General features: G+C 58.3%; 1 long non-coding RNA gene across 7 annotated transcripts; it reads right to left on the bottom strand.

Moving 5' to 3' along the window:
• Nucleotides 1-4,758: 4,758 nt before the first annotated feature.
• LOC106558108 lies at nt 4,759-17,558 on the bottom strand. Of its 7 annotated transcripts, XR_005382449.1 has the most exons (7): nt 16,596-17,553; nt 15,113-15,223; nt 12,769-13,093; nt 9,063-9,245; nt 7,277-7,407; nt 6,879-6,968; nt 4,759-6,628 (listed from the first exon to the last, which is right to left on the bottom strand). It is a non-coding gene; the product is annotated as an uncharacterized LOC106558108 (long non-coding RNA). The 7 variants fall into 7 exon arrangements; XR_005382448.1 differs by having other exon boundaries at nt 4,759-6,968; nt 12,769-13,276; nt 16,652-17,554; XR_005382444.1 differs by having other exon boundaries at nt 4,759-6,968; nt 16,596-17,551.
• Between the last annotated feature and the right edge of the window lie 3,825 nt (nt 17,559-21,383).

The following is a 21,383-nucleotide window of genomic DNA, read 5'->3' as shown; positions in this document are numbered from 1 at the left end:
CCTGCCCTCCCTTCCCAGAGAGCACCCACATCACCACACAGCTCAGGCCGAAGACCCGTGCGTCATAATCTAATGAGTCGAAATCATTTGTTTTGGCTTAAACTAATTATCATATTCGGTTCGGCCCTGCCCCGTCAACACATGTGGACCAGCGCATTCGGGTGCCTTCCCCCAAATGGGGAGGTAGGGACTGCAGGGGGGGGTGGTGTGGTGGGTGCTGGGGTGCTGCAACTGGGTTGCCGGGGATCAGCTGCGTGTCCGCCAGGCGGGGTGTCCGTGCAGCTTGAGGAGGGCAGCACACCGGTGGGGGCACCTGGCGAGGGCGGTGGGCGAGCAGACTGGGCCGCCAGGAGGTAGCCTGCGGGACAGAGCAGCCCGGCCGCAGGACGGGGACAGAGCAGCTGCGGGGTTGGCTTCACCAAACGCAAACCTGCATCAAGGCATAAAGACGGGGACACCTTGGGGTCTCAGCGGTGGAGCCTCTGCCTCCGGCTCAGAGTGTGACCCCAGGGTCCTGGGATCGAGTCCTGCATCGGGATCCCCACAGGGAGTCTGCTTCTCCCTCTGCCTGTGTCTCTGCTTCTCTCTGTGCGATTCTCATGAATAAATAAATAAAATCCTAAAAAAAAAACAAAACAAAACTTAAAAACGGGGCTGGTCCAGCAGCGGTGACTGGCACCGGGCTTCTGCAGAGTCCTGGCGAGAAGCGGAGAAGCACGCTGGTGCTGAGGGGGCACCAGGGAGGCGGGGGGCCTGGCTGAGTGAGGACCGCCTGGGACCCTTGCACAGGGCAGACTGTGGGTGGGGGATCGGCCACCCAGGAGCCCCGCCAGGAGGGAGCCCTGTCATCCTCACTGCAGGCCCCACCCCACCCCTGCCTCTTCGCCCCTCAACCCCCACCCAGCCCATCCCCTGGGCATCACCCCTTGGCCCCCTCTGGGCTCTTCCAAACACCTCCAAACCTAGGAGCCCCAGAGCCCTGGGGTGGGAGGGTGGCCCCTGCACATGTTGGCAGGTGGAGCGGGAGAGAGCCTGCACTGGCCCCTAGTGACCTTGGGGGAGGAAGAAACTGCCCCTCCCGCAGCCTCCCTGCAGGGCTGTGGCCCCCAGAGGACGTCCCCACCAGGTAGGACGTCCCCACCCGACCCAGGCCAGGAGCCGCAGCAAGGCGGGGCTGAGTGCCAGTCCCAGTCAATGCACGAGACGGGGGCCACGTGCACCCTGCAGCAAGGCCACCGTGCACGGAGTTGAGACAAATAGATATGCCGTCACCTGTTTAAAAGAACATGCAGGTGGCAGCCCGTGGGCTCAGCACCTGACACCCAGGGAGAGGCCAGGCTGAAGAGCAGGGCAGGCTGGGAGCCAGACGTGGAAAGAGGTCCCTAAGTGACCCCCCATGTCGCTTTCCACCTTTCATACTCGTTCTCCACCCGAAAACTCATCAGCAGATTCCGTGTGGCCTCCCCTTAGGAGACACCGATGTGTCGTCTCATCTCGTAGGAGAGTCTGGTCACTGTCATGCAAGGGAGCAGCGGCAGAAGGAAACCTCGAGCCTTCTCTGCGCCCAAACGCGGGAGTGTTGCGCCCCCTGCTGTCCACCGCCGCAGCCCGCGGGCTTTGGGGACCTCAGAGTTGTAGCCTCAGGAGCTGCAAAAGTCGGGTTTTCCAAACCCTGGCGTGACTATCGCCTAATAAATACTCCCACCACCCTGACACTGTCACCCGCAAGGTTTGGCACATGGAAACCAGCGTCCAACAGCTGCCGGACAAAACCGATCTAAACGCAGTGGATGCGCCAGAGTTCTCACGTTTCAAACGCACCTTAGTGTAGAAATGCACCCCACGAACACGTGTGGAGTAGCCTGTGCCCCAGGTTTCTTGGTACAGCTGTGTTTGCAACAGCAGAGAACAGACGCTAGAGAACCAGGTGTCCATAGCGAGAGGCAGGCACGCTGGGCTCAGCTGCTCGGAATGTTCTACAGTGTTTTTGTTTTTGTTTTTGTTTTTAATTTATTTATTCATGAGAGACACAGAGAGAGAGGCAGAGACACAGGCGGAGGGAGAAGCAGGATCGCCCAATGCGGGACTTGATCCCAGGGACCCCGGGGTCACGCCCTGGGCTGAAGGCAGACACTCAACCACTGAGCCACCCGAGCACCCCTGTTCTACAGTGTTCTAGAAACAGGGACGTATGCACATCATGTTCCCCACAGCACTACGCACAAAGACTGAAAAAGGCGGACGACCCAAACACCCACCAGCAGATGAATGGATTAAAAGCAGGTGTCATATACGTACAACGGAATATCACCCAGCATTAAAGGGGAAGGGTGTTCTGACACCTGCTATGGCATGAGGACCCTCGAGGACACCAAACTGAGTGAAGTCAGTCCGACAGGAAAGGACAAAGGCTACAGGATCCCACTCAAAGCTGGTCCCTGGAGGAGTCAAACCCAGAGAGACGGGGCGGGGGTGGGGGTTAGGACAGTGGATGCGCCCAGGAGCTGGGAATGGGGGTGATGAGGAGTCAGTGTTTCATGGGGACAGAGTTTCATTTGTGAATGATGAAAACACCCTGGAGATGGGGGGGGGGAGTGCACAACACTTAAAAACGGTTAAAATGCGGGGCGCCTGGGTGGCTCAGCGGTTGAGTGTCTGCCGTCAGCTCAGGGCGTGACCCCAGGGTCCTGGGATCGAGTCCTGCATCGGGCTCCAGGAGGGGAGCCTGCTTCTCCCTCTGCCTGTGTCTCTGCCTGTCTCTGTGCGTCTCTCGTGAATAATTTTTTTTTAATGGTTAAAATGGGAAATTTGGGGCAGCCCCGGTGGTGCAGCGGTTTAGTACCGCCTGCAGCCCAGGGTGTGATCCTGGAGACCCTGGATAGAGTCCCACGTCGGGCTCCCTGCATGGAGCCTGCTTCTCCCTCTGCCTGTGTCTCTGCCTCTCTCTCTGTGTCTCTCATGAATAAACAAAATCTTTTTAAAAAATGAGATAGAGAACAAAGTGTATTGTGTGCTAACATTTACGCCAAAACAGAGCGAACACAAGTTACAAGCGGTGGATTGTAACTGCACAGATTGCGGGGCCCGGTGGAAGCTGGCGACACGGCTGCTCTGGGGGGACATGGGGACGGCACAGGGCCTGCGGAGCTTCTCATTTTGAATTCTGGACCATGAGAATGAACTACCCTCACATAAAGTCATTAAGTGAGATCAAAATGCAAAGAATAGGGAGCACCTGGGTGGCTCCGTCGGTTAGGCAGCTGCCTTCAGCTCAGGTCATGATCCCGGGGTGCTGGGATCGAGCCCCACATCATCAGGCTCCCTGCTCAGTGGGGGAGTCTGCTTCCCCTCCTCCCTCTACTGCTCCCCCTGCTTGTGCTTTTCCTCTGTCTTGCACTCTCTCTCAAATAAATAAAATCTTTTGGGCAGCCCGGGTGGCTCAGCGGTTTAGCACGGTCTTCAGTCCAGCATGTGATCCTGAAGTCCCTGGATCAAGTCCCGCATCGGGCTCCCCGCAGGGAGCCTGCTTCTCCCTCTGCCTGTGTCTCTGCCTCTCTCTGTGTGTCTCATGAATAAATAAAAGTAAAATCTTTTTAAAATAAATAAATAATAAAATCTTTTTTAAAATCCAAAGGAATAAAGATGGAGAACCCAGTATGAAGGTCATGTGTGTGTGTGGACCACCTTTACTCTGCTGGAAATAAGGTGTCCCAGGGCCCGCATGCAGCTCTTAAGACTCCTTAAGGGTTTAACTACTGATAGATTATAAGTGCCTAAAAGAAAGCACACAGGCAGTTCCTTTTGTTGAGACAGGGTTAACTGGTTCCCCGTGGCAGGGCGCACAGTAATGTCGCCTGCCATCCCATCAGGGCAGCGGGCAGGACCCTTCCTGGCCCCCTCCTCCCCTTCCCCCGCTCTGAGACTGTGTTCAGGGCCACCTGGGAGATGGACATCGGCCTTGCTCTTAAACCCCACTGGGGAGTGAAATTTCACCGATTTCCTCAGACCCAGCAACAGAATCGAGGGTTTGAGAAGGAACATCGGGAACCGGCTAGTCCAGCCCCATTTTACAGATCAACAGACCAAGGCCCAGATGGAGGAAGGGACTTTTTCGGAGCTGCCCAGCTGGTGCTGACCCCCACTCGGCTCACACACGCACCAGGCCTGTGCTCGGCGCTTCCCCTGTCTCATCGTAGCAATCCCGGCAATACCCTGAGGTAGGTACACAGAGGAGCCCCATTTCACCAATGGGGACGCTTGCTTGAGAATCGCCCCTCTTGCCCAAGGCCTTCCAGTCTTCCCCGAGTGTGTGCAGTGGGAGGGGGGGGGTCCAGAGACAAGGCCCCGAGACATTGTTCACCTGACTCCTGGCCGGATGCCCATCCATCTAGACTGAGTAAGAAACAGCAACTCCAGGGGGACCCACTGCCCCCCACCCCACTGTTAAACCTGCTTGTTCAGGCCAACCTCCTCCTTCCACAACCTCGCCTCCATGGCCCACGCGGGTCAGTTCCTCCAACTGTGACACCTCCCAAACCTCCACCTGCATGCCTCCAACCTGGCTGGTGCTCACCCTCCCGGGATCCACTCCCCAGCCAGTCTTCCCCTGCTGCCTTGTCCTCAACACACCAAGCTCTGCTTTAAAAATAAAAATAAAAAATAAGGGACGCCTGGGTGGCTCAGCAGTTGAGCATCTGCCTTCAGCTCAGGTCATGATCCTGAGGTCCCGGGATCGAGTCCCGCATCGGGTTCCCCACAGGGAGCCTGCTCCTGCCTCTGCCGTGTCTCTGCCTCTGTGTGTGTGTGTGTGTGTCTCAGGAATAAATAACTAAATCCTTAAAAAAAATCCGTTTTGTTGAGCTGTAATTCACATACCATAAAGTTCACTCCTTTAAAGCGTACACTTGCGTGGCTTTCAGTCTTCCATGAATGCTACAAATCACACTGTCAAATTCCAGTGCACTTTCGTCCCCCCAAAAAGAAACCCCACATCTGTCGATACTGCCTCCCCCCCAACACCTCCTCCCTCTCAGGCCCTAGCAACCACTGATCAACTCTCTGTTGCTATGGATTTGCCTCTTCTGGACATTTCATATGGTGGAACCATGCATTACGTGGTCCTTTGGGTCTGAGCCTCGTGTCCCCGGAGTCCCCCCGCATCACGGCTTGTGTCAAAACCTCCCTCCTCTTGTAGCAGAGCAACAGGCCTGCTGCACCAGAGCGCAGGTGCTCATCCGCTCGACCGTCGAGAGGGCTCGGGTTGCTTTCTGGCTGTCTCATCAGACGTGCGAGCCCGTGGACAAGCTTGTGTGAGACTAGATGCCGTCTAACAGGAAGGGGGTCTCAACTGTCTTCTCCTTCACACTCCCCAGGGGCACCTGGTGATTTCTGGGTGGCATCCAACCGAGGTGTCCCAGGCCTCCTCTGCAGCTCCCAGCCTCCCCCTGCATTGTCCCCCCCTCTTCACATCTGGGAGCCTCAGCTCACCTGTCATGACCTCCAGTGGCCTTCCACGCCCATCTCACCTGGTCTCAGCTGCCAGGGCCCCCCCTCCCATGCCCTCTGGGCCCCTACAAGCACTCATTCCTTCTCTTGGCGGCTCTTGGCAAGGTCTGACATCATGTCTCACATTTTCTTCTTGGTTTTTTTCTCTCCCCGTGAACATGGGGTCCCTTAGGACCTGCTCTCATTCACCCTGGACTCCCTGATGCCTCCAGCAAAGCCTCCCTCTTAGGAGGTGCTCCTTAAGAATGTGATGAATGAAGAAGTGGAAGACAGAACGACTGACTGGAAGCTCCCGGAATCCCTGGCCCACAGAGCTGCATTTCCTAAAGTGTCTTACGAGCCCCGGCTGTGGATGTATCGTCCTATCTGGTGTGTCCTTGTGAGATTTGGCTGGTTGGTTGGTTGGTTGGTGATTTTGATTGTTGTGGGGTTTTTCCCTGTGTCATCAGAGCGCATCTGTCCGTCCACAGAGGAAGCTCAACCGTCCATCCTGAGGTCTGTAAGACTTTGTAATGCTGCAGGGTGAGCGTGCTACCTACACGTGCACATCAGCATTTTCCCTTTTCTTTAAAGGTAAGATGGCAATGAAGAGACATGGGCTGATTGGGATGAACAGCGCTGGGCAGCAGCAGAAGGCAGTGTGAAAACTAATAAGGGAACCTGCGTTAGAGCCAGTCGGGGGCCAGCAGGTGGGCGTCCCAGGTGGCCCACCACGTGGCGTCCTAGAGGGGGGCCCTCATGGGTTCACAGTCAGCACGGTGGGCACACTGCCATGGGCTCCAGGCACCGGCAGGGTGACCCCAGCAGGCACCGGCAGGGTGTGCAAGGATGGTCGGAGCTCCCCCGGGGATGCTCCTAGAACCCTGGGTCAGGAGACCCAAGAGGACCTGGGCCCCAAGGACTCCTCTACCGACCAAAACAGGCCTCCTTCCAGGACCTTCTGGCTGACTGGGACACGTGCACTGGCCCTGGCCTCCTGCTAGAGGCCTGTGGGGTGACAGCGCTGGCTGGTGACAGGCTGTAAGGTTCTTGACAGATGAAGGTCCCTCGGGGGACTGTCCCCTGGCCTAGTCACACCACTCTGTGTTTATTGGTCTCCCGCCTGAAAAGGAGCCACTGTAGCCTGTGAAAAGAGCCGTCCCCCTGAGGTCCTGGAAGGAACACAGTGCTCTAGTGGGGTCCGGTCTCAGCTAACTCAGGGTCCCCCCACCCTCCTCCTTGGGAAAAGACTTGCGTCGAGTTCCTTTGTGTCTCCACCTCCCACGCCCACCTCCAGCTGACCCAGCTTCCCCTCCTAAACCCAGGGGACCTGCCCGGGGCCAGCTAGTGGGGACAGAGGTCAGTAGGTGACCACCCCTTCCAAGGAGGCAGACCTCAGGGAGGCCTGCGTGGGAGGAGTCTCTGGGTTGCACTCGGTGCCTGGCGTCACACAGAACTCCTCAAGCCAACTATCAGGCCCTGTTCTGAAAGAGAAAACCAGCCTCGGATTAGAGTAGAAACAGCTCCAGAGATGCTTCCGGCCTGAGCCAGCAGGCCCCATTCAGGAGACAGAAACCACGGGGAAATCTGAACAGGGAACGTTCATTCCAAGGAATTATGAGCAGGGCATTGGAGAGCAACGGAGAGTTGGTAGCAATCGTTTCAGAGAACACTGGGGTACAAGACTAGCAGATGTGGGGAGCAGCCCTCAGGCTGGCAGGGAAGACCCCCACCCCAGCCCTCATAGGAGCAGGCCCCACGTGGCCCCAGTGTGGCCTGCTTAGGACCTCACCTGCCCCCTGGGGTGCCGGGAAGGTGCCACAGGAGGTGCTGTGCGCCAGGACACTCTGCCGAGCCACCCAACGGCATGTCAGGAGCAGCAGCTCACAGGACGCCCCTTGTCAGGTCACTCCCCTGCGGCCACTGGAAGAGATGCCAAGGGGAGATGTTGGCCACAGTACATCGCTGGTGCTGTGCACTGAGAGAGAACCTTCCCCTCCACCGTGCCAAGTACCGACGGGGCTCGACGGCACCCCAGCTGGCAGAGGAGACGGCTCACAAAGCCCACCTCCATGATCCAGAGCAGGCAATGGGCAGATGTGAAAGTTCAGAGGCAAGAAACTGAGAGCTGACACGAGCTCACACCCTGCCAAAGTCCATCCCCACATTCTGTCCTTCCCCAGACATCTCTGAGCACCTCTGTGTGCAGGCCCAGGGCCAGGGGACCGGAGACACAGGTGTCTGAGACCCCAGCCAGCGTCACCAGACTTAGCACATAACAATGAAGGACAAATTGCAGATAAATGGTGGACGCATTTTTAATATAAATCCCTTGTGACATTCGGGACATACTTCCACTAAACAATTAGTCATAATTTATCTGAAACTCAAGTTGAGCCGGGCGTCCTATACTTTCTTTGGAACCCTAAGCCCAGCACTGCCCTCAGGGACACAGTTTGATGGACCCTCCTTGTACTCTTCTGTATCTAACCCACTCGGCGATTTCTCCATCACTCAGGAAGGCACTGGACCTGCTTCATTTCCAGGTTCAGCACGTCACTCTCCCTCGGCTTAAACTTGGGTTGGTAAACCTTTGGGATAAATAATGAGGTTTGCTATCACCCCATCCTCTGACGGGCAGACTTCCTCTCCAGGTTCAGTGCCCAGCATCGTTTTATTTTTTTTTTTAAGATTTTATTTATTTATTCATAAGAGGCACAGAGAGAGAGAGGCAGAGACACAGGCAGAGGGAGAAGCAGGCTCCTCACAGGGAGCCCGACGTGGGGCTCGATCTCAGGTCTCCAGGATCAGGCCCTGGGCTGAAGGCAGGCAGTAAACCGCTGAGCCACCCGGGGATCCCCCCCAGCATCGTTTTAGATCAAAGTTGTGCCAAACGCGTGTTAGAGGAGCTCCTGCACCTTCCAAGCAGCAGCAACAGTGTAAGCGGCCGTCCTGCTGCTCAGGAAGCCCTGCTCTGGCCACCGCAGAAGCATGCATTTACCCCTCCTCTGGGAAAGCTTCTACATTCAGTCTTCACGGGACATAAAACTCCTTGTGCAAACTGGGGAAACATGTCAGGAACATTACTTTTCCCAAGACATTCAGAGACGGCACATGTGGAACAGTTGCACAGAAATAACGTTAGTCCTCTTGTCTGCGGCGAATCGATGCTGCTCGTAGAACGGGATCGTCACACCAGGCGGAAAACATTTCTTGCGTTACCAGGACATGTTTGCACAAGGAGACATGGGGACGCGGCACATGCCTTTGAGAACCGTGGCCGTCCCCAGTCGAGCCCAGCTTTACCCGAGCGCCCAGCCTGTGCTCTGCACCTTGAAACCCTACCCCGCGCCTCCCTCCACCATTCTAATGGCCTTTCTAGAAACAGGGCCCCGGACCCAGCTGCCTCACAGGCACTTGAGGACCAAGGTTGTCGCCTCATACAGTCATAGCAAAGCCCATCCGTAGGATTTTCAGATGGTTCCTGGTCCCTGATTCCTGCCACAGATATTCAGGCTGTTTTGTATCACAACGTGGCTTCGATTTGTACAGCCAACCTTCTGAATGTTCACGCTCACCTGTAACGAGGATCTTCCTGCTAGATCCCAGCTGCCTTGGTGACCCTTCGCCTTCTGCATCGCCAACGCCGCTCGGCACCTTCTCCCTCCACCGCCACGCAGAGTTTTCCGGGCGGTTCTTGGTCATCACAGGCACTGTAAGACTTCAGCGGCTCATCCTCCGATTTCCTAAGTCTTATGGATCTGAGAAACAAAGGGAGAAGGAAATGGAGACAAAATTAAGTGTCCTTATAACCTGCAGCCCATTGACAAGTACCGGAGGCCGGCAGAGTAGAAAGTTCCTCCAGGAAGCTCCCTGGGGTCTTAGTGTTAATGCCCCGCTAGAGGGAAAAACAACCTTGGTTTGACCAGAGCGGGGCCTCCTTAGCCTGTGAAAGTCCTTTTGGAGCTTCCCTTCCCTTTACTTCCCCTAACCCCAAAGTATGTAACAGTCACCCCTCCCAATCCCAGGGCACCAGCTCTTTCTGCACCTGGTCCTGTCTTCCTGCTTTACTGAAGTCACCTTTTTGCATCAAAGACGTCTCAAGAATTCTTTCTTGCCGGTGCCCCCAGGCCTCAGCAACACTGCCCCCAAAACACATCAAAACGTCTTGGTGGTTCTTGCATCCCAATCGGGTTCACCCGAGGCAGCACAAAGGAGATGGTTTGTTAGATACACCCCAAGGGAGCCACCAAGGAGGGACTGTCTGCCCCAAGGCCATGGTGGGGGCTGTGGCTCACGGGGAGGAAGGAGGTAGAACATAGAGAATTTTCTGGTAACCATGCCAGTTATGAGTACCCCAGGGGTCAGCCAGGGCCCATGGCTATTCTGAGGTGGGGCACCTGATAGGCCTGTTCGTGTGCAGCCCGGTGGTCACTGCGATGTCGTTTTGGAATCTAGGTGAGGTTTGGTGGGGGCGAGAGAGAGGATCCTTTAGATTCCTTGGTGCTAAAAGGTTGTTTTGTTAAAAGCACAGGGACAGGACTGGTAGGCAGAAAGAGCTGCCCCGGCTTCTGAGGGGTGACTCTGATTACATATACTTGGGAGTTGGGGGAGGTGAGGGAAAGGGAGATTTCCAAAGGATTTTCATGTGTTTTTTTTTTTTTTTTTTTTGGATTTTCATTTGTTAAAGAAGATTCACAGACACAGAGGCCTTGCTATTGTCAAACCAAGGTAGGTTTTTTCCCTCTAGCCAGGCAGTAGGATCAAGACAGTTGGGAGCTTCCGGGAGGAAGGTCGGGAAGAAGGTCACAGGCATCACACCCAGGGCTGGGGGGCGGGGGAGGTTGAGGGTGTCCGCTGGTGCCTTGTCCTCAGCTGCCTTCTGCTCCCTCACCAGCTGCGGGCCCTTCTGCCTTCCTCACATTTCCACTGCTTTAGCCTGTTGCCTAAAAGCAGCCTCTAGGGTTCCTGGTATCGGTTCCTGCTATGACAAGGACCGAATCTTACATGTCCCTCCCCCAGCAAGCAAGGGGGTATCTTTCCCTCTTCTTAAATTCATTCATCGTGCTCTTAAACCCAAAGTCACAAAAGGAAAAACACATTCTAGAATTTAAGACATACACAGTAGAGCACTGGCGGGGGGGTGGGGTGCTCAGTGGTTGAGCATCTGCCCTCAGCTCAGGGCATGACCCTGGGGTCCTGGGATCAAGTCCCGCATCGGATTCCCTGCAGGGAGCCTGCTTCTCCCCCTGCCTGGGTCTCTGCCCCTCTCTCTGTGTGTCTCTCATGAATAAATAAAATCTTTAAAAAAATAAAACATACAGTGTCAGTGACCAGAAAAGGTCCCTGCACGCCAGGGGGTCGCTGGGGCATTAGCCCCCTCGGGTCAGGTCAGGTTTTGCAGCAACTTGAATTTTGGCACCAAAATTACAAAAAACAGAAACAAAACCCACAACTTTCTGGTTTTGGAGCTTTTGTATTTCAGAATTGCAAGTAAGACTGATCCTGAACACAACACTGGTGGAAATGTGGGTGGTGAAGGCCGCTCTGGTGGTGCGGCAGACGGAAACGAGACCCATGGTCCTGGAAACTCCGATGCCGCCGCAGGTGACAGCTGGGCTCGGTTGTGTCCTGGTGTTCGGTGGACAGTGAGCGCGAGGGAGGAAATTGGACCTTTGGCTGAAAGTCTGTGTAAGCAGAGTGTGGAAGTTGTGGCTTGGCTGCTCCCGAGGCCTTACTGTAAAGCAGACATGTCTTAAAGATGGATTTGCTAATCAGAAAGGAAGCAGAACTTTCAGATTTGGGAAACTCCCAGCCTATCTGTATTGCAAAAACTGAGAACATGAAGAATGTGTTCAAGTGACCGTCATCATCGATGAAGAGATCAGACATTATTCTCTAAGACAAGGGAGAAGGACGCTGAGGCCTTCAGGGACCATCAGAGCGACTCTGCTGCTGGCTGCCCAAGTGCACTGGGGTCAGGGGCAGGGTGGCTTCAGGGAGGGGCAGCAGCCCCTGCACGGCCAGGCTAGTGCATAGTGCAGCTCCACCCCCACACTCTATGGCTGCAGGTGCTTCCCCCCGCCCCTGCCCCTGCAGAGTCCTGGGACAATGGCTGCCTCCACCTAGATTTCAAAGGACAGGGCTCCAGGTAGAGCTGTAACTCTATGACCCCAACCCCAGGGAGCCACCACGGGGGCAGGGCCCTGGCACGGAGTTCCACCTGGGGGGAGTGGCACCCAAAGCTAGGGGGCAGGGCCGCCTGAGCCTTGGGGAACCAGCCTGGCCTAGCAAAGCCCCAGGAGTCCTGGAGGGCAGAGGATCCAGCCAGAGGGTTCTTCTCAAGCCTCAAACTCTCACAGATTTTCTTGTAGTTTAGACTTGCTCAGCCCTGTCACCCCGTCCTTCCTTCCAGCTGCTCCCCCTTCGGGATGGGAATGTCTGTCCTGTGCCCCAGCACTGTGTTCGGGCAGGTTCAGAGCTGGGAGGGGTCTGCCTCGGGATGAACGTGCCTGGGGTCTCCCCACCCCTGAACTACATGAGACTTTGGACTCCGACCCTAGAGTAGATGCTCGAATGAGTTCAAACTCAGGCTGTTGGGATGGAGTGAGCCCATCTCTCATGGGGGAAGGACATGATGTGGGGGCCAGGAGTGGACTGCTATGGTCTGAACCTGCTCTCCCGAAGCTCACACGCTGAAGCCGACCCCCAAGGTGATGGCAGTAGGGGCGGGGCCTTTGGGGTGATTGGGCCAGGAGGGGGAGCCCTGGTGATGGGGTGAGCGCCCCTAAGAAGGAGACCCCAGGGAGCTCCCTCGCCCCTTCCCCACTGTGAGGACACAAGGAGAAGATGCCATCTATGAACAAGGAAATGTAGAGAGCAAGATGAGTCACTCATGTCAAGCAAGCATGACACAGCAGCCAACGGTACTGAGCGAAGACCAGATATCACTCAGACCAGCGCAGGCTGCCAACACCCGGACCCGACAGCCTGCAGAAGCACAGGAGGCCTGCAGGGGCCCCAGACAGGATGACATCCCTCGACAAGGGAGGATTTTTGCAGCAAACCATCAGACTTCCCAGACGTTGATCCCTCCACATCTGACCACTTCAAAAAGGCACCCGCTGCGGAAGGCCCTGCCCGAATGACCTCCACGAGGAACAGAGATCCTTCCCCGCTGGAACATAAGAAGCGGTGCGTGCCGAGAGTGGACCCAGACAGGCCAGAGGCCTTATCCCCACTGCACACCCACACACTCACTTCGCCCTGGGATGGTTCACTTACGTCCTGTTCCACCTCATTTGTTGTGCGGCCTGTGTCTTGCTTCACTTCGTGGGACGTGCAAGAAGTCAAGTTCCACACGTGGTGAAACGTCCCTGAGTTTGGAATCCTGGACCTGCTTCATTGTCACGTGAACCTTGCTTGAGGACCGAATAAAGCCGGCCCTGGGGCAGACACACCTCGTGTGCACACCTTCATAGCGTGCTAACCCTAACCTGCCATGAAATCTTCTGGTGCCTTGATCTTGAACTCCCAGCTTCCAGCAGTGGAGGACATACCTGTCTGTCATTCATTAGCCGCCTTGTCCTTGGTCTTCTGCTACGGCAGCCTGAGCAGATGAAAACAGCAGCATAAGGACTACTGTGGTGACCCAGGGGTACTGAAGCCTGGCCAAGAGGAGCAAGGAATCAGAATGGATGTGAGAATAAGGGAGACACAAAGCCAAGGACCACCCATGCGGATGTACGGTATGGATGACGAACAGTCACTAAAGGCTGAAGTAGGCGAAGTTCTGGAGTTGGGAGGAGGAGAAAATGAGATCAGCCGGAAACACGTTGAGCTCAAGGTGTTTGGCAGACTCCTAAGTGGAGACCTGTGCTCCCACCTGTATTTGTATAACTGCCTCAGTAACTGGTACAACAGGTATCCCCCCCCCCAAATATTAGATAATGGATGGACAGATGGGTGGATGGATGGATGAATGGATGATAGATGGGTGGGTCGATGGGTGAGTGATGGATGGGTGGGTGGTTGGGTGAATAGACGAATGATGGATGGGGGGGTAGATGGTTGGATGGATGGATGGACGATGGAGGAATGATGTTGGTGGCCCTGGTTCTAATAACCATATATTTTTTAAAGATTTTATTTATTTATTCATGGGAGACATACAGAGAGAGGCAGAGACAGAGACAGAGGCAGAGGGAGAATGGGACCTCTTGCAGGGAGCCTGACGTATGACTTGATCCTGGACTCTGGGATCACACCCTGAGCCATAGGCAGATGCTCAACCACTGAGCCACCCAGGCGTCCCTCTAGTAACCATATTAATTCCTTGTGATGGAACCTTGTATTTGAGTTCAGTTCCCATATGCAGTGTTTATCCTGCCTTCCACCATTTTTCCCAGGGGTTCTACAGCTGACACCCTATATCCAGCTTCCAAGTCTTCAGGAGTCATCCTCCCTGGACCATGCCGTGCATCTGCACCCTCTGGATGACACAGACTGCCTGCTGGACTGGCATCTGTCTTGTCACGTATCAAGCCTTACCTCTGAGTCCCCGTTCTTCCTCACATACAGAATGTTTGTTCTGGGCAGCCCGGGTGGCTCAGCGGTTTAGCGCCGCCTTCAGCCCAGGGCGTGATCCTGGAGACCCAGGATCGAATCCCACGTCAGGCTCCTTGTATGGAGCCTGCTTCTCCCTCTGCCTGTGTCTCTGCCTCTCTCTCTCTCTGTGTGTGTGTGTGTGTCTCTATGAGTAAATAAATAAAATTAAAAAAAAAAAAAAGAATGTTTGTTCTGATGCCGAGTGAACAGGTGAATTCATCCAAACGCTGGAGCTTAGCCTACAGCCCCCTTCCAACCAAGAATACCCACAATCCCACTAACATAGCCTACTTCTTGACCACATCTTCTTGCTCTCTGTTGGGACAACTGCTTTTGAGACCGTCTGGTCTCCTGGCTTCCCAACTCTGGCTCTCTTCCTCCAGATGTCACTGCCCAGGCTCCTCTGAAGGGTCCTGCTGCCACCCTCCCCCAGGCACTGCTGCCCCTTGGAGCTCTGGCCCTTGATCCACTCTCAACACTTAAGAGTCCTGAACCATCAGGCAACACTGCAGGGCCCAGAGTTTCTCTTAACTTTGGAAGCTAAAGATCCCCTTAGGAATTAGACAAAACCATGGACTATTTGCCCCCAGGAACACACACATGTACTGAAATTCTGTATATATGGTCCAGAGTTCCACACATATTTATACATACTAATTCCATACATGCGAATGAATCCCAAATATGCTACTCCACCTGGGCCTCTCCCCAGAGCCTGCTTGCTATCTATTTATCTATTTATTTATTTATTTATTATTTTTAAGAGGGTTTCATGCCCAGGGTCACCTGGGTGGCTCAGTGGTTGAGCGTCTGCCTTCTGCTCAGGGCGTGATCCCGGGGTCCTGGGATGGAGCCCTGCATCTGGCTCCCTGCTCAGTGGGGAGCCTGCTTCTCCCTCTGCCACTCCCCTTGCTTGTGCTCTCTCTCTCTCTCTGTCAAATAAGTAAAACCTTTGGGGGGGGGGGAAATCCGTTTTAAACAACAAGAAAGTATGGCTTAAACAGCACACATTTATTCTCACCTAGTGCTAGAGGCTGGAAGTCCAAGGTCAAGGTGAGAGCAGGGCTGCTTCCTCTTGAGGCCTATCTCTGGGGTCGTAGACAGTCCTCTCCCGTGTCCTCATGTGCAACTTCTTTTTTTTTATTATTTTTAAAAAGATTTCATTTATTTATTTATTTATTTATTTATTTATTTATTTATTCTTATTTTTAAGATTCTATTTTTTATGAGCAACACAGAGAGAGAGGCAGAGGGATAAGCAGGCTCCCTGTGGGTGATCCCAGGACCCCTGGGATCACGACCTGAGCCAAAGGCAGACGCTCAAACACTGAGCCACCCAGTTGCCCCTGTGTCCGAACTTCTTGTAAAGACCCCAGTCAGGTTGAATCAGGGCCTCACTTTACCTTAATCATCTCTATAAAGGCCTCATCACCAAACATAGTCCCATTTTGAGGGAAATTCATATGGCAAGACTTCAATGTATGAGTTTCAGAGGGACATGGTTCAGCCCATCACAGCAGCCGTATTCAGTGCCTGCAGCTTGCACCCAGGACTCTGACCACCACCGCTGCCACCCCAGCCCCAGTTCTTGCTCCCCATTTCTCACCAACATAACTGGCCCTCTAGCCACTTGTCATCTCTGGTCTTATTACCCTCAAAGGAGCCTGAGGCCGGGTGTTTAGGGTGCGCCGAGGATCTTAAACAGGGCTATGAGCATGTTGGACTTTGGAAAGGTCCCGGCTGCATAGGTAACGGCGACTGGTTTCCCATTGGTGCTCTAACCGTCGCCCACCAAGCGGCTTACAACATATTATTACCTCACGGTGTTGTAGTTGGGAAGGACGCCTGCTGGCCTCGGCAAGGCTGGGATCGGGGGGTCAGCCAGGTGGGCTTTATGGGGACTCTGGGGAACAGTCGTTTTCAGGCTCATTCAGGGTGTTGGTAGAGTTCAGGTCTATGTGCTTAGGGACAATTGCCTGTTTCCTTGCTGGCTGTCCTTCAGATTCTAGATGCCACCTGCATTCCCTGCCTCACGGTTCCCTCCAGGGACAATGGGTTGAGTCTGTCTCATGCTTCGGTCCCTGCCTCTGCCTCTAGTCAGAGAAATCTCCGCATTTACGGGCTCTAGTCACTGGTCTGGGCCCAGCTCGATGGTCCAGGATACTCTCCTATCTCAGGGTCTGCGACCTTAATGACATCGGCAGTCTCTGCACAGCAGAGCTCTGCTGAGTCCTGAGGGGATGAGACTCCTGGGGGGGACGTGAGTCCTGCCTGGATTTGAGGGTAATAAGACCAGAGACGACAAGTGGCTACAGGGCCAGTTGTGTTGCCCTGGGTTTCCTTTGAGGCTCCCCGTAACTGCATTTGGGGCCACCCCAGCATCTCACTAGCATCTCTTCACACGCAACCCGCTCTCAAATGTGTTCTATATCAAATTTTAACAGAACTGGAGAGACACCCCCCCCCCCGCCCCAACATTGAACATTTCCGCCAGGATAACTCACTTTTGTGCAGTCCTCATCCCAGAACAAAACTGGGATTTCTCCATCTGTTTACTTACGAAGGCCCTGAGATTGCAAGCGCAGGTGCGGTGCACTCGCCCCGGAAGACGCACGCGGGAGGCTCTCTGTTGCAGGACCGCGCACGGAAGACGGAGGCTGCCAACCATCCCCGAGCCCCGCAACAGCTGGATTAAGCGATTTGCCACGCACACGGCACACGGCGGGGCACCAGCAGCTGCAAAAGCAGCGAGGCCGCTCGCCACGTACTCCTTCCGACCCAGCCATCTCCAGGATGGAGGCTACGCGAGGAAAGGCGGGCGGAGAAGAGTGGATAAGGAAGGAGGGACGGCAACGGACATATGCATCTTCTCATATTAAAAAGAATAAATGAAAAACACTGGAAATGTCTAGATCCACAGAAAGGACCCAGCGTCCCCTTAGACTGAGGCCTGGTGCTGGGAAAGGGGGGGTGGCAGTGAGGATGGAGCCTGGGGGCAAAGTGAGGATGGGCCCCTCTCTGGTGGGGTGGGACAGAACAGTGAGGGTGGGCCCCTCTCCTGGGGGGGACACTGAGGACGGGCCCTGGGGGGGAAGGACAGTGAGGACAGGCCCCTCTCCTGGGGTTGGGGGACAGTGAGGACAGGCCCCTCTCCTGGTGAGGGACGGTGAGGATGGGCCCCTCTCCTGGGGGGGGGGACAGTGAGGATGGGCCCTGGGGGGACGGACTGTGAGGACAGGACCCTCTCCTGGGGGGAGGGGACAGTGGGGATGGGCCCCTCTCTGGTGGGGTGGGACAGAACAGTGAGGGTGGGCCCCTCTCCTGGGGGGGACAGTGAGGACGAGGCCTCTCCTGGGGGGACAATGGGAACGAGCCCTCTCCTGGGGGGACAGTGGGGACGGGGCCCTCTCCTGGGGGGACAGTGGGGACGGGCCCTCTCCTGGGGGACAGTGGGGACGGGCCCTCTCCTGGGGGACAGTGTGGACGGGCCCTCTCCTGGGGGACAGTGGGGACGGGCCCTCTCCTGGGGGACAGTGAGGACAGGCCCCTCTCCTGGTGAGGGACGGTGAGGACGGGCCCCTCTCCTGGGAGGAGGGGACAGTGGGGATGGGGCCCTCTCCTGGGGGGAACAGTGAGGACGGGCCCTCTCCTGGGGGACACTGAGGATGGGCCCTCTCCTGGGGGTGACAGTGATGACGGGCCCTCTCCTGGGAGGACAGTGAGGACGGGGCCTCTCCTGGGGGACAGTGGGGACGAGCCCTCTCCTGGGGGGACAGTGGGGACGGGGCCTCTCCTGGGGGACAGTGAGGACGGGGCCTCTCCTGGGAGGACAGTGGGGACGGAACCTCTCCTGGGGGGACAGTGGGGACGGGCTCTCTCCTGGGGGGACAGTGGGGACGGGGCCTCTCCTGGGGGGAGAGTGAGGACGGGCCCTGGGGGGACGGACTGTGAGGACAGGACCCTCTCCTGGGGGGAGGGGACAGTGGGGATGGGCCCCTCTCTGGTGGGGTGGGACAGAACAGTGATGGTGGGCCCCTCTCCTGGGGGGACAGTGTGGACGGGCCCGCTCCTGGGGGGACAGTGGGGACGGGCCCTCTCCTGGGGGACAGTGAGGACGGGGCCTCTCCTGGGGGACAGTAACACGGGCCCTCTCCTGGGGGACAGTGAGGACGGGCCCTCTCCTGGGGGACAGTGGGGACGGGCCCTCTCCTGGGGGGACAGTGGGGACGGGCCCTCTCCTGGGGGACAGTGGGGACGGGCCCTCTCCTGGGGGACAGTGAGGACAGGCCCCTCTCCTGGTGAGGGACGGTGAGGACGGGCCCCTCTCCTGGGAGGAGGGGACAGTGGGGATGGGGCCCTCTCCTGGGGGGAACAGTGAGGACGGGCCCTCTCCTGGGGGACACTGAGGATGGGCCCTCTCCTGGGGGGACAGTGGGGACGGGGCCTCTCCTGGGGGACAGTGAGGACGGGGCCTCTCCTGGGAGGACAGTGGGGACGGAACCTCTCCTGGGGGGACAGTGGGGACGGGCTCTCTCCTGGGGGGACAGTGGGGACGGGGCCTCTCCTGGGGGGAGAGTGAGGACGGGCCCTGGGGGGACGGACTGTGAGGACAGGACCCTCTCCTGGGGGGAGGGGACAGTGGGGATGGGCCCCTCTCTGGTGGGGTGGGACAGAACAGTGATGGTGGGCCCCTCTCCTGGGGGGACAGTGTGGACGGGCCCGCTCCTGGGGGGACAGTGGGGACGGGCCCTCTCCTGGGGGACAGTGAGGACGGGGCCTCTCCTGGGGGACAGTAACACGGGCCCTCTCCTGGGGGACAGTGAGGACGGGCCCTCTCCTGGGGGACAGTGGGGACGGGCCCTCTCCTGGGGGGACAGTGGGGACGGGCTCTCTCCTGGGGGGACAGTGGGGACAGGGCCTCTCCTGGGGGACAGTGAGGACGGGCCCTGGGGGGACGGACAGTGAGGACAGGACCCTCTCCTGGGGGGAGGGGACTGTGGGGATGGGCCCCTCTCTGGTGGGGTGGACAGAACAGTGAGGGTGGGCCCCTTTCCTGGGGGGACAGTGTGGACGGGCCCTCTCCTGGGGGACAGTGAGGACGGGTTCTCTCCTGGGGGGGACAGTGGGGACGGGCCCTCTCCTGGGGGACAGTGTGGACGGGGCCTCTCCTGGGGGACAGTGGGGACAGGCCCTCTCCTGGGGGACAGTGGGGACGGGGCCTCTCCTGGGGGGACAGTGGGGACGGGCCCTCTCCTGGGGGGACAGTGGGGACGGGGCCTCTCCTGGGGGGACAGTGGGGACGGGCCCTCTCCTGGGGGACAGTGGGGACGGGCCCTCTCCTGGGGGGACAGTGAGGAAGGGGCCCTCTCCTGGGGGACAGTGGGGACGGGCCCTCTCCTGGGGGGACAGTGAGGAAGGGGCCCTCTCCTGGGGGACAGTGTGGACGGGCCCTCTCCTGGGGGGACAGTGGGGACGGGGCCTCTCCTGGGGGACAGTGGGGACGAGCCCTCTCCTGGGGGGACAGTGGGGACGGGGCCTCTCCTGGGGGACAGTGAGGACGGGGCCTCTCCTGGGAGGACAGTGGGGACGGAACCTCTCCTGGGGGGACAGTGGGGACGGGCTCTCTCCTGGGGGGACAGTGGGGACGGGGCCTCTCCTGGGGGAAGGTGGGGACGGGGCCTCTCCTGGGGGACAGTGGGGACGGGCCCTCTCCTGGGGGGACAGTGGGGACGGGCCCTCTCCTGGGGGGACAGTGGGGACGGGCCCTCTCCTGGGGGGACAGTGGGGACGGGGCCTCTCCTGGGGGAAGGTGGGGACGGGGCCTCTCCTGGGGGACAGTGGGGACGGGTCCTCTCCTGGGGGACAGTGGGGACGGGCCCGCTCCTGGGGGGACAGTGAGGAAGGGGCCCTCTCCTGGGGGGACAGTGGGGACGGGCCCTCTCCTGGGGGGACAGTGGGGACGGGGCCTCTCCTGGGGGACAGTGGGGACGAGCCCTCTCCTGGGGGGACAGTGGGGACGGGGCCTCTCCTGGGGGACAGTGAGGACGGGGCCTCTCCTGGGAGGACAGTGGGGACGGAACCTCTCCTGGGGGGACAGTGGGGACGGGGCCTCTCCTGGGGGACAGTGAGGACGGGGCCTCTCCTGGGGGACAGTGAGGACGGGCCCTCTCCTGGGGGGACAGTGAGGAAGGGGCCCTCTCCTGGGGGACAGTGTGGACGGGCCCTCTCCTGGGGGGACAGTGGGGACGGGGCCTCTCCTGGGGGACAGTGGGGACGAGCCCTCTCCTGGGGGGACAGTGGGGACGGGGCCTCTCCTGGGGGACAGTGAGGACGGGGCCTCTCCTGGGAGGACAGTGGGGACGGAACCTCTCCTGGGGGGACAGTGGGGACGGGCTCTCTCCTGGGGGGACAGTGGGGACGGGGCCTCTCCTGGGGGAAGGTGGGGACGGGGCCTCTCCTGGGGGCCAGTGGGGACGGGCCCTCTCCTGGGGGGACAGTGGGGACGGGCCCTCTCCTGGGGGGACAGTGGGGACGGGCCCTCTCCTGGGGGGACAGTGGGGACGGGGCCTCTCCTGGGGGGACAGTGGGGACGGGGCCTCTCCTGGGGGAAGGTGGGGACGGGGCCTCTCCTGGGGGACAGTGGGGACGGGTCCTCTCCTGGGGGACAGTGGGGACGGGCCCTCTCCTGGGGGGACAGTGAGGAAGGGGCCCTCTCCTGGGGGACAGTGTGGACGGGCCCTCTCCTGGGGGGACAGTGGGGACGGGGCCTCTCCTGGGGGACAGTGGGGACGAGCCCTCTCCTGGGGGGACAGTGGGGACGGGGCCTCTCCTGGGGGACAGTGGGGACGAGCCCTCTCCTGGGGGGACAGTGGGGACGGGCCCTCTCCTGGGGGGACAGTGGGGACGGAACCTCTCCTGGGGGGACAGTGGGGACGGGGCCTCTCCTGGGGGACAGTGAGGACGGGGCCTCTCCTGGGGGACAGTGAGGACGGGCCCTCTCCTGGGGGGACAGTGGGGACGGGGCCTCTCCTGGGGGACAGTGGGGACGAGCCCTCTCCTGGGGGGACAGTGGGGACGGGGCCTCTCCTGGGGGACAGTGAGGACGGGGCCTCTCCTGGGAGGACAGTGGGGACGGAACCTCTCCTGGGGGGACAGTGGGGACGGGCTCTCTCCTGGGGGGACAGTGGGGACGGGGCCTCTCCTGGGGGAAGGTGGGGACGGGGCCTCTCCTGGGGGACAGTGGGGACGGGCCCTCTCCTGGGGGGACAGTGTGGACGGGGCCTCTCCGGGGG

Source organism: Canis lupus, chromosome 31, assembly GCF_011100685.1.
Source record: "Canis lupus familiaris isolate Mischka breed German Shepherd chromosome 31, alternate assembly UU_Cfam_GSD_1.0, whole genome shotgun sequence".
Taxonomy (NCBI): domain Eukaryota; kingdom Metazoa; phylum Chordata; class Mammalia; order Carnivora; family Canidae; genus Canis; species Canis lupus.
This window is presented reverse-complemented; position numbering and strand designations above follow the sequence as displayed.